The 10,000-nt window shown below is 60.3% G+C and overlaps 1 non-coding gene across 1 annotated transcript; it reads right to left on the reverse strand.

The window, feature by feature from the left end:
- Positions 1 to 340: 340 nt before the first annotated feature.
- LOC142792038 (small subunit ribosomal RNA) lies at positions 341 to 2,154 on the reverse strand. Its single transcript, XR_012890601.1, has one exon. It is a non-coding gene; the product is annotated as a small subunit ribosomal RNA (ribosomal RNA).
- Positions 2,155 to 10,000: the final 7,846 nt, after the last annotated feature.

The following is a 10,000-nucleotide window of genomic DNA, read 5'->3' on the forward strand; positions in this document are numbered from 1 at the left end:
GTAACCACGACTCGCCGTTCGCGCTCCGCCGCTCCTGTTTACAGTACTAGGCGGTCCCGCAGCGGTCGGGTCGCGCATTTCGAGCGCTTCGAGCCACGGTGCAGTGGCGGGTCGAAAGCCGACCTATGAGTGCGTTGCGCCGTTTGTACCCGCGTCCGCCACCTGGCCGACCGTCCAAGGTCGCGGTGTTGGCGTCCGCTGGGCGCAACAATTTGTCACGGGGTGCCGCTCCACATTCAGGCAGCCCCGTGGGGAAAAGCCGACCCCGCGTCCAAACGGGGTCAGCGGCAGAAAGTGTCGGGCGCAGACGCAGCTGAGGCGCTCACCCTTCACAATCCGTTAATGATCCTTCCGCAGGTTCACCTACGGAAACCTTGTTACGACTTTTACTTCCTCTAAATGATCAAGTTTGGTCATCTTTCCAACAGACCGGCGCAACCGAAAGGCCGCGCCGGACATCGGTCCGAAGACCTCACTAAATCATTCAATCGGTAGTAGCGACGGGCGGTGTGTACAAAGGGCAGGGACGTAATCAACGCGAGCTTATGACTCGCGCTTACTGGGAATTCCTCGTTCAAGGGGAACAATTGCAAGCCCCTATCCAATCACGAAAGAAGTTCCACGGGTTACCCAGTCTTTTCAGACAGGGATAAAGACACGCTGCTTCCTTCAGTGTAGCGCGCGTGCGGCCCCGGACATCTAAGGGCATCACAGACCTGTTATTGCTCTGTTTCGTGCGGCTAGGAGCCGCTTGTCCCTCTAAGAAGGTTGTAAGGTGCTGGGAACCCCGCACCTATTTAATAGGCTAGAGTCTCGTTCGTTATCGGAATTAACCAGACAAATCGCTCCACCAACTAAGAACGGCCATGCACCACCATCCACCGAATCAAGAAAGAGCTCTCAATCTGTCAATCCTCCCAGTGTCCGGGCCGGGTAAGTTTTCCCGTGTTGAGTCAAATTAAGCCGCAGGCTCCACTCCTGGTGGTGCCCTTCCGTCAATTCCTTTAAGTTTCAGCTTTGCAACCATACTTCCCCCGGAACCCAAATACTTTGGTTTCCCGGAAGCTGCCCGCCGAGTCATTTGAGTAACTCAGGCGGATCGCTGGTTGGCATCGTTTATGGTCAGAACTAGGGCGGTATCTGATCGCCTTCGAACCTCTGACTTTCGTTCTTGATCAATGAAAACATTCTTGGCAAATGCTTTCGCAGTAGTTCGTCTTGCGACGGTCCAAGAATTTCACCTCTAGCGCCGCAATACGAATGCCCCCGTCCGTCCCTCTTAATCATTACCTCGTATTCCAAAAACCAACAGAACAGAAACGAGGTCTTGTTCTATTATTCCATGCAAGTTTATTCAGGCGACTCGCCTGCGTTGAGCACTCTAATTTTTTCAAAGTAAAAGCACCGGCCATCTCGAGGCACACAATGAAGTGCACCAAGAAAGAACCGGCATGATGTTCAGTCCGAGCCGTCGCATCGGGTAGATGCACTACTCGTCTGGAACTGAGATCCAACTACGAGCTTTTTAACCGCAGCAGCTTTAGTATACGCTATTGGAGCTGGAATTACCGCGGCTGCTGGCACCAGACTTGCCCTCCAATTGATCCTCGTTAAAGGATTTAGAGTGTACTCATTTCAATTACGGGGCCTCAAAAGAGTCCCGTATTGTTATTTTTCGTCACTACCTCCCCGTGCCGGGAGTGGGTAATTTGCGCGCCTGCTGCCTTCCTTGGATGTGGTAGCCGTTTCTCAGGCTCCCTCTCCGGAATCGAACCCTGATTCTCCGTTACCCGTAACAACCATGGTAAGCAAGTAACCTACCATCGAAAGTTGATAAGGCAGACACTTGAAAGAAACGTCGCCGGCTCGTGGCCATGCGATCAGCACAAAGTTATCCAGAGTCACCACACAATACGGGCCGAAACCCGATCGATCTTGGTCTAATAAAAGCACCCGTTACCCAAAGGGCTCCAGGCTCACTGCATGTATTAGCTCTAGAATTGCCACAGTTATCCAAGTAGGAAGAAACGATCTAAGGAACCATAACTGATTTAATGAGCCATTCGCGGTTTCGCCTTATTTCGGCATGTACTTAGACATGCATGGCTTAATCTTTGAGACAAGCATATGATTACTGGCAGGATCAACCAGGTAATCGTTCGACTGCGCGTCCGTCCTCGCCCTCGGCGGGCCGGACGCAGTCTGTGTGCGGCGGAGGCCACCTTCAGGCGCCCCAACACGCTTATTTTGCACTCCGAGATGACGGCGTTCGAGCTCGCTACGGCACAACCTTCCCGAAAGACGAGTGGGAGCCGTGCGGCAAGAAGCACGTTCATGCTCGCTCTTTTTCGTTGCATCGACTCGGTCGCGCCGTGCGGGTTGCCCAAGCCCGCTGCACTGTCGGTGGACCGGCCGGAACTAGCAACGGAGCCGAGACTGCAAAGCCGCCAGACGACGGGTCACGCCCGCGTCTTCGGCGCTTTCGCATCTGAATCGCCGAGGACGACACGGAACACACCTCGATATCGTGGTAAAACGGCACCGTCCGACAACCAGCCCCTAACGCATCAAGCGGATGAGGCTGCAGACGACTGCCGTGGATTCCCCTGGAGCAGACCCGAGGACACGCTTGACGAGGCCGAAGCCCGCCGCATATCAGACACCCGGTCGCTTTCGCGTACGCCGCTCACGAGAACCCCCACATAATAGCAGCGATAAGTACCCAGACCTCCTTGGGCCCTAATACGAGCGTACTCGAGAAAATTTCACCGCGGGTGTGCCCCGAAACGTGTGGCATGTTGAGCGTGCCACAAGTCTACGTCGCTCTCAAACCCGCCGAGGTCGTAGAATTTGCGACCCTACTCACGAAATTCCCACCGAGGATACGGCCGCAAACGTACCGCACCTTGGGTAGGCCACGAGTTTGTGCAACACTACGCTGACGGCACAGCACCGAGGTCGTGCGCGCACGCACGGGAAAATTCCGCCGCGGTTTCTGCCGAAAACGTGAGGCACCACGACTCTCCGCAAGTTCGCGTCGACTGCGAAAGACCGAAGTCGTGAACGACGTGTCCGCTACTCGCCGCCGACACGCTGGACACCAAACGTACAACGACTCGACGGCGTCGTAGAGGCCCACGACGCGGTTTTCCTTAACGACGTCTCGGCGTGGCACCGACAGGTTAGAACGGCCGACCAACGTTCCCTGTCCGCCGTTCGGCTCAGTCGAAGGGCTCGGCGACTTCGGCAACGCTGCGAAGCCGCACGGTGACGCACGCCATGTCCCCATTTTTTTTTTTCTTTCTGCGTCTGCCGGGGTGCCCCTATAATAGCAGCGATAAGCACCCAGACCGCCGTGGGTCGCTCGCCCCGGCTGACGTGGTTTTTCGTACTCCTGCGGCGGTCGCCGTCAAGCACGTCCAAATACGCTACTTTCGTGGGCGCATTCACGCTCTTTCGCTTCGCCGGAGTGCCAGCACTCACTCTGCCAAAAACGGCGAACATCCGAGCGGCGGTTCCCACTTTTGCGTCGGCGTCGCAAACCCCGCCCCGGCAGACGAGGTTTGCCGTACTCGTGCGACGGTGGCCGGCGGGCACGTCGAAAGACGCCGATATCGTGCGCGAATTGGCGCACCTTGGCTTCACCGGAGTGCCGCCACTGACTCCTCCAAAAACGGCGAAGATCCGAGCGGCGCTTCCCACTTTCGCATCGGCGTCCCGAACTCCGCCCCGGCTGACGCGGTTTACCGTACTCGTGCGACGGTCGCCGGCGAGCACGTGGAAAGACGCCGATATCGTGCCCGAATCGGCTCCGTTCGGCTTCGCCGGAGTGCCAGCACTGGCTCGGCGAAAGACGACGAACATCCGAGCGACGGTTCTCACTATTGCGTACGCGTCGCAAACCCCGCCCCGGCAGACGCACTTTGCCGTACTCGTGCGACGGTCGCCGGCGAGCACGTAGAAAGACGCCGATATCGTGCCGGAATCGGCCCCGTTTGGCTTCGCCGGAGTGCCAGCACTCACTCGGCCACAAACGGCGAACATCCGAGCGGCGGTTCCCACTTAGCCGTCGGCGTCCCGAACTCCGCCCCGGCAGACGCGGTTGCCGAGCTCGTGCGACTAGCGACCGCGAAGCCGTCTCGCGACGCCGCTTTCGTGCGCGGCTCCCACTGCGACCTGGGTCACCCGAGGTCGACGAGCAAAAAAGAATGTCGAAAAAAATTTTTTTTTTTTTTTGCGTCTGCCGGGGTGCCCCTATAATAGCAGCGATAAGCACCCAGACCGCCATGGGTCGCTCGCCCCGGCTGACGTGGTTTTTCGTTTTCCTGCGGTGGTCGTCGTCAAGCACGTCCAAACACGCCACTTTCGTGGGCGCATTCGCGCTCTTTCGCTTCGCCGGAGTGCCAGCACTCACTCTGCCAAAAACGGCGAACATCCGAGCGGCGGTTCCCACTTTTGCGTCGGCGTCGCAAACCCCGCCCCGGCAGACGAGGTTTGCCGTACTCGTGCGACGGTGGCCGGCGGGCACGTCGAAAGACGCCGATATCGTGCGCGAATTGGCGCACCTTGGCTTCACCGGAGTGCCGCCACTGACTCCTCCAAAAACGGCGAAGATCCGAGCGGCGCTTCCCACTTTCGCATCGGCGTCCCGAACTCCGCCCCGGCTGACGCGGTTTACCGTACTCGTGCGACGGTCGCCGGCGAGCACGTGGAAAGACGCCGATATCGTGCCCGAATCGGCTCCGTTCGGCTTCGCCGGATTGCCAGCACTGGCTCGGCGAAAGACGACGAACATCCGAGCGACGGTTCTCACTATTGCGTACGCGTCGCAAACCCCGCCCCGGCAGACGCACTTTGCCGTACTCGTGCGACGGTCGCCGGCGAGCACGTAGAAAGACGCCGATATCGTGCCGGAATCGGCCCCGTTTGGCTTCGCCGGAGTGCCAGCACTCACTCGGCCACAAACGGCGAACATCCGAGCGGCGGTTCCCACTTAGCCGTCGGCGTCCCGAACTCCGCCCCGGCAGACGCGGTTGCCGAGCTCGTGCGACTAGCGACCGCGAAGCCGTCTCGCGACGCCGCTTTCGTGCGCGGCTCCCACTGCGACCTGGGTCACCCGAGGTCGACGAGCAAAAAAGAATGTCGAAAAAAATTTTTTTTTTTTTTTTTGCGTCTGCCGGGGTGCCCCTATAATAGCAGCGATAAGCACCCAGACCGCCATGGGTCGCTCGCCCCGGCTGACGTGGTTTTTCGTTTTCCTGCGGTGGTCGTCGTCAAGCACGTCCAAACACGCCACTTTCGTGGGCGCATTCGCGCTCTTTCGCTTCGCCGGAGTGCCAGCACTCACTCTGCCAAAAACGGCGAACATCCTAGTGGCGGTTCCCACTTTTGCGTCGGCGTCGCCAACCCCGCCCCGGCATACGCGGTTTGCCGTACTCGTGCGGCGGTGGCCGGCGGGCACGTCGAAAGACACCGATATCGTGCGCGAGTCGATGCTTCTTGGTCTCGCAGGAGGGCCGCCACTCACTCCTGCAAAAACGGCGAAGATCCGAGCGGCGCTTCCCACTTTTTCGTCGGCGTCGCAAACCTCGCCCCGGCAGACGCGCTTTGCCGTACTCGTGCGACGGTCGCCGGCGAGCACGTCGAAATACGCCGATATCGTGCCCGAATCGGCCCCGTTTCGCTTCGCCGGAGTGCCAGCACTCGCTCGGCCAAAGACGACGAACATCCGAGCGACGGTTCCCACTATTGCGTACGCGTCGCGAACCCCGCCCCGGCAGACGCGGTTTGCCGTACTCGTGCGGCGGTGGCCGGCGGGCACGTCGAAAGACGCCGATATCGTGCACGAATTGGCGCTCCTTGGCTTCACCGGAGTGCCAGCACTCACTCGGCCAAAAACGGCGAACATCCGAGCAGCGGTACCCACTTAGCCGTCGGCATCCCGAACTCCGCGCCGGCTGACGCGGTTGCCGAGCTCGTGCGACTAGCGACCGCGAACGCGTCTCGCGACGCCGCTTTCGTGCGCGGCTCCCATTGCGACCTGGGTTACCCGAGCTCGACCAGCAAAAAAGAAGGTCGAAAATTTTTTTTTTTTTTCTGCGTCTGCCGGGGTGCCCCTATAATAGCAGCGATAAGCACCCAGACCGCCGTGTGTCGCTCGCCCCGGCTGACGTGGTTTTTCGTACTCCTGCAGCGGTCGCCGTCACGCACGTCCAAATACGCCACTTTCGTGGGCGCATTCGCGCTCTTTCGCGTCGCCGGAGTGCCAGCACTCACTCTGCCAAAAACGGCCAACATCCGAGCGGCGGTTCCCACTTTTGCGTCGGCGTCGTAAACCCCGCCCCGGCAGACGCGGTTTGCCCTACTCGTGCGACGGTCGCCGGCGAGCGCGTCGAAAGACGCCGATATCGTGCGCTAATTGGCGCTCCTTGGCTTCTCCGGAGTGCCGCCACTCACTCCTCCAAAAACGGCGAAGATCCGAGCGGCGTTCTCCACTTTCGCATCGGCGTCCCGAACTCCGCCCGGGCTGACGCGGTTTACCGTACTCGTGCGACGGTCGCCGGCGGGCACGTCGAAAGACGCCGATATCGTGCCGTAATCGGCCCCGTTTGGCTTCGCCCGTGTGCCAGCACTCACTCGGCCAAAAACGGCGAACATCCGAGCAGCGTTTCCCACTTTCGCATCGGCGTCCCGAAGCCCGCCCCGGCAGACGCGGTTTGCCCTACTCGAGCGACGGTCGCCGGCGATCACGTCGAAAGGCGCCGAATTCGTGCACGAATCGATGCTTCTTGGTCTCGCAGGAGGGCCGCCACTCACTCCTGCAAAAACGGCGAAGATCCGAGTTGCGCTTCCCACTTTTTCGTCGGCGTCCCGAACTACGCCCCGGCTGACGCGGTTTACCGTACTCGTGCGACGGTCGCCGGCGGGCACTTCAAAATACGCCGATTTCGTGGGCGCATTCACGCTGTTTCGCTTCCCCGGAGTGCCAACACTCACTCTGCCGAAAGCGGCGATCATCCGAGCGGCGGTTCCCACTTTTGCGTCGGCTTCGCAAACGGCGCCCCGGCAGACGCGCTCGTGCGACGTACTCGTGCGACGGTCGCCGGCGAGCACGTCGAAAGACGCCGATATCGTGCTCGAATCGACCCCGTTTCGCTTCGCCGGAGTGCTGCCAGTCACGGCGCAGAAAACGGCGAACAAGTGTTTTTTTTTTTTTTTTCCTAGAATTTGTGTTATAGAAGGCACATTTGATATCGGACGATAATTTTCAACTTTATCACGCGCACCGATTTTCGTGTAGAGGTTTGCAAGTTTATGGGAATTTCTCCACTTGGAATAATGCGATTTAGTAGTACTACGAGAACTTCATGGATGTACTCAAGGGTACGGGGCAAGTCAGTTACGTCAACACCTGCAGATTTTTTACACTTCAAACTGAAAATTGTTGGTTGTGAGTCCTCGTGTGATATTAAAGGCCGATTCGCTAACACATAGAACAAAGAAAGAAAGGAAGAAAAAACGCCCGCGCTCGCTCAAGAAACCTGGGTTCGCAACAAGTGGCAACAACAAGCAACCGAGCGAGTGCGCCAAAACCCGTGGCGGCCGAACAAACGCGAAGTCCCAACCGCGTCAGCCGGGGCGGCACGGGACAGGAAAAATCACTTCAGCCGGGGCGGCGGGGCACCGAATAAACCTCGTCACCTCGTCGCAGGATAAAAGAGGAAACAAAAAGTCTAAACAGCGTCTGCTGGAGCGAATGCGTAATAAAACAACAACAACAACAAAAAAAAAAAACACCCGCGCTCAAGAAGTCTGCAATCACCACAAAAGGCGACTGTGACCGAGCAGCGTCAGCCGGGGCCGTGCGGAAACGGAAAAACCGCGACTACCGGGGCGTCGAGGCACCGAAAAATCCACTTCAGCCGCGGCGAAAAAAAAAAACAAAAAGAAAGACGGAGGGGGGGGGGGGGAACCACGTCTGCCGGGGCGAAGGAAAAAAAAAAAACGCGTCTGCCGGGGCGAGCCCGGGTGCGGCACCACCGGGAAAACTGTGGCAAACAGACATGGCGATCGAGTGAGTGGGCCGCCAGCCAGGCTCAGCCAAAAAGTGCAAAGTCCGAACTGCGTCAGCCGGGGCGGCAAAAACCACGTCAGCCGGGGCGGCGCAAAAAACCGCGTCTGCCGGGGCGGCACGAAACCGCGTCAGCCGGGGCGGCGCGAAAACTGCGTCAGCCGGGGCGAAAGAAAAAAAAAAAAAAACGCGTCTGCCGGGGCGAGCCCGGGTGCGGCACCACCGGGAAAACTGTGGCAAACAGACATGGCGATCGAGTGAGTGGGCCGCCAGCCAGGCACAGCCGAAAAGTGCAAAGTCCGAACCGTGTCAGCCGGGGCGGCAAAAAACCGCGTCAGCCGGGGCGGCGCAAAAAACCGCGTCTGCCGGGGCGGCACGAAACCGCGTCAGCCGGGGCGGCGCGAAAACTGCGTCAGCCGGGGCGAGCCCGGGTGCGGCACCACCGGGAAAACTGTGGCAAACAGACATGGCGATCGAGTGAGTGGGCCGCCAGCCAGGCTCAGCCAAAAAGTGCCAAGTCCGAACTGCGTCAGCCGGGGCGGCAAAAAACCGCGTCAGCCGGGGCGGCGCAAAAAACCGCGTCTGCCGGGGCGGCGCGAAAACCGCGTCTGCCGGGGCGGCGCGAAAACTGCGTCAGCCGGGGCGAAAGAAAAAAAAAACGCGTCTGCCGGGGCGAGCCCGGGTGCGGCACCACCGGGAAAACTGTGGCAAACAGACATGGCGATCGAGTGAGTGGGCCGCCAGCAAGGCTCAGCCAAAAAGTGCTAAGTCCGAACTGCGTCAGCTGGGGCGGCAAAAAACCGCGTCTGCCGGGGCGGCACGAAACCGCGTCAGCCGGGGCGGCGCGAAAACCGCGTCTGCCGGGGCGGCACGAAACCGCGTCAGCCGGGGCGGCGCGAAAACTGCGTCAGCCGGGGCGAGCCCGGGTGCGGCACCACCGGGAAAACTGTGGCAAACAGACATGGCGATCGAGTGAGTGGGCCGCCAGCCAGGCACAGCCGAAAAGTGCTAAGTCCGAACTGCGTCAGCCGGGGCGGCAAAAACCGCGTCAGCCGGGGCGGCGCGAAAACCGCGTCTGCCGGGGCGGCACGAAACCGCGTCAGCCGGGGCGGCGCGAAAACTGCGTCAGCCGGGGCGAGCCCGGGTGCGGCACCACCGGGAAAACTGTGGCTAACAGACATGGCGATCGAGTGAGTGGGCCACCAGCCAGGCTCAGCCAAAAAGTGCTAAGTCCGAACTGCGTCAGCCGGGGCGGCAAAAACCGCGTCAGCCGGGGCGGCGCAAAAAACCGCGTCTGCCGGGGCGGCACGAAACCGCGTCAGCCGGGGCGGCGCGAAAACTGCGTCAGCCGGGGCGAAAGAAAAAAAAAAAAACGCGTCTGCCGGGGCGAGCCCGGGTGCGGCACCACCGGGAAAACTGTGGCAAACAGACATGGCGATCGAGTGAGTGGGCCGCCAGCCAGGCACAGCCGAAAAGTGCCAAGTCCGAACTGCGTCAGCCGGGGCGGCAAAAAACCGCGTCAGCCGGGGCGGCGCAAAAAACCGCGTCTGCCGGGGCGGCACGAAACCGCGTCAGCCGGGGCGGCGCGAAAACTGCGTCAGCCGGGGCGAGCCCGGGTGCGGCACCACCGGGAAAACTGTGGCAAACAGACATGGCGATCGAGTGAGTGGGCCGCCAGCCAGGCTCAGCCAAAAAGTGCCAAGTCCGAACTGCGTCAGCCGGGGCGGCGCAAAAAACCGCGTCTGCCGGGGCGGCGCGAAAACCGCGTCTGCCGGGGCGGCGCGAAAACTGCGTCAGCCGGGGCGAAAGAAAAAAAAAACGCGTCTGCCGGGGCGAGCCCGGGTGCGGCACCACCGGGAAAACTGTGGCAAACAGACATGGCGATCGAGTGAGTGGGCCGCCAGCAAGGCTCAGCCAAAAAGTGCCAAG

Source organism: Rhipicephalus microplus, unplaced genomic scaffold, assembly GCF_043290135.1.
Source record: "Rhipicephalus microplus isolate Deutch F79 unplaced genomic scaffold, USDA_Rmic scaffold_201, whole genome shotgun sequence".
NCBI classification, from domain to species: Eukaryota; Metazoa; Arthropoda; class Arachnida; order Ixodida; family Ixodidae; genus Rhipicephalus; species Rhipicephalus microplus.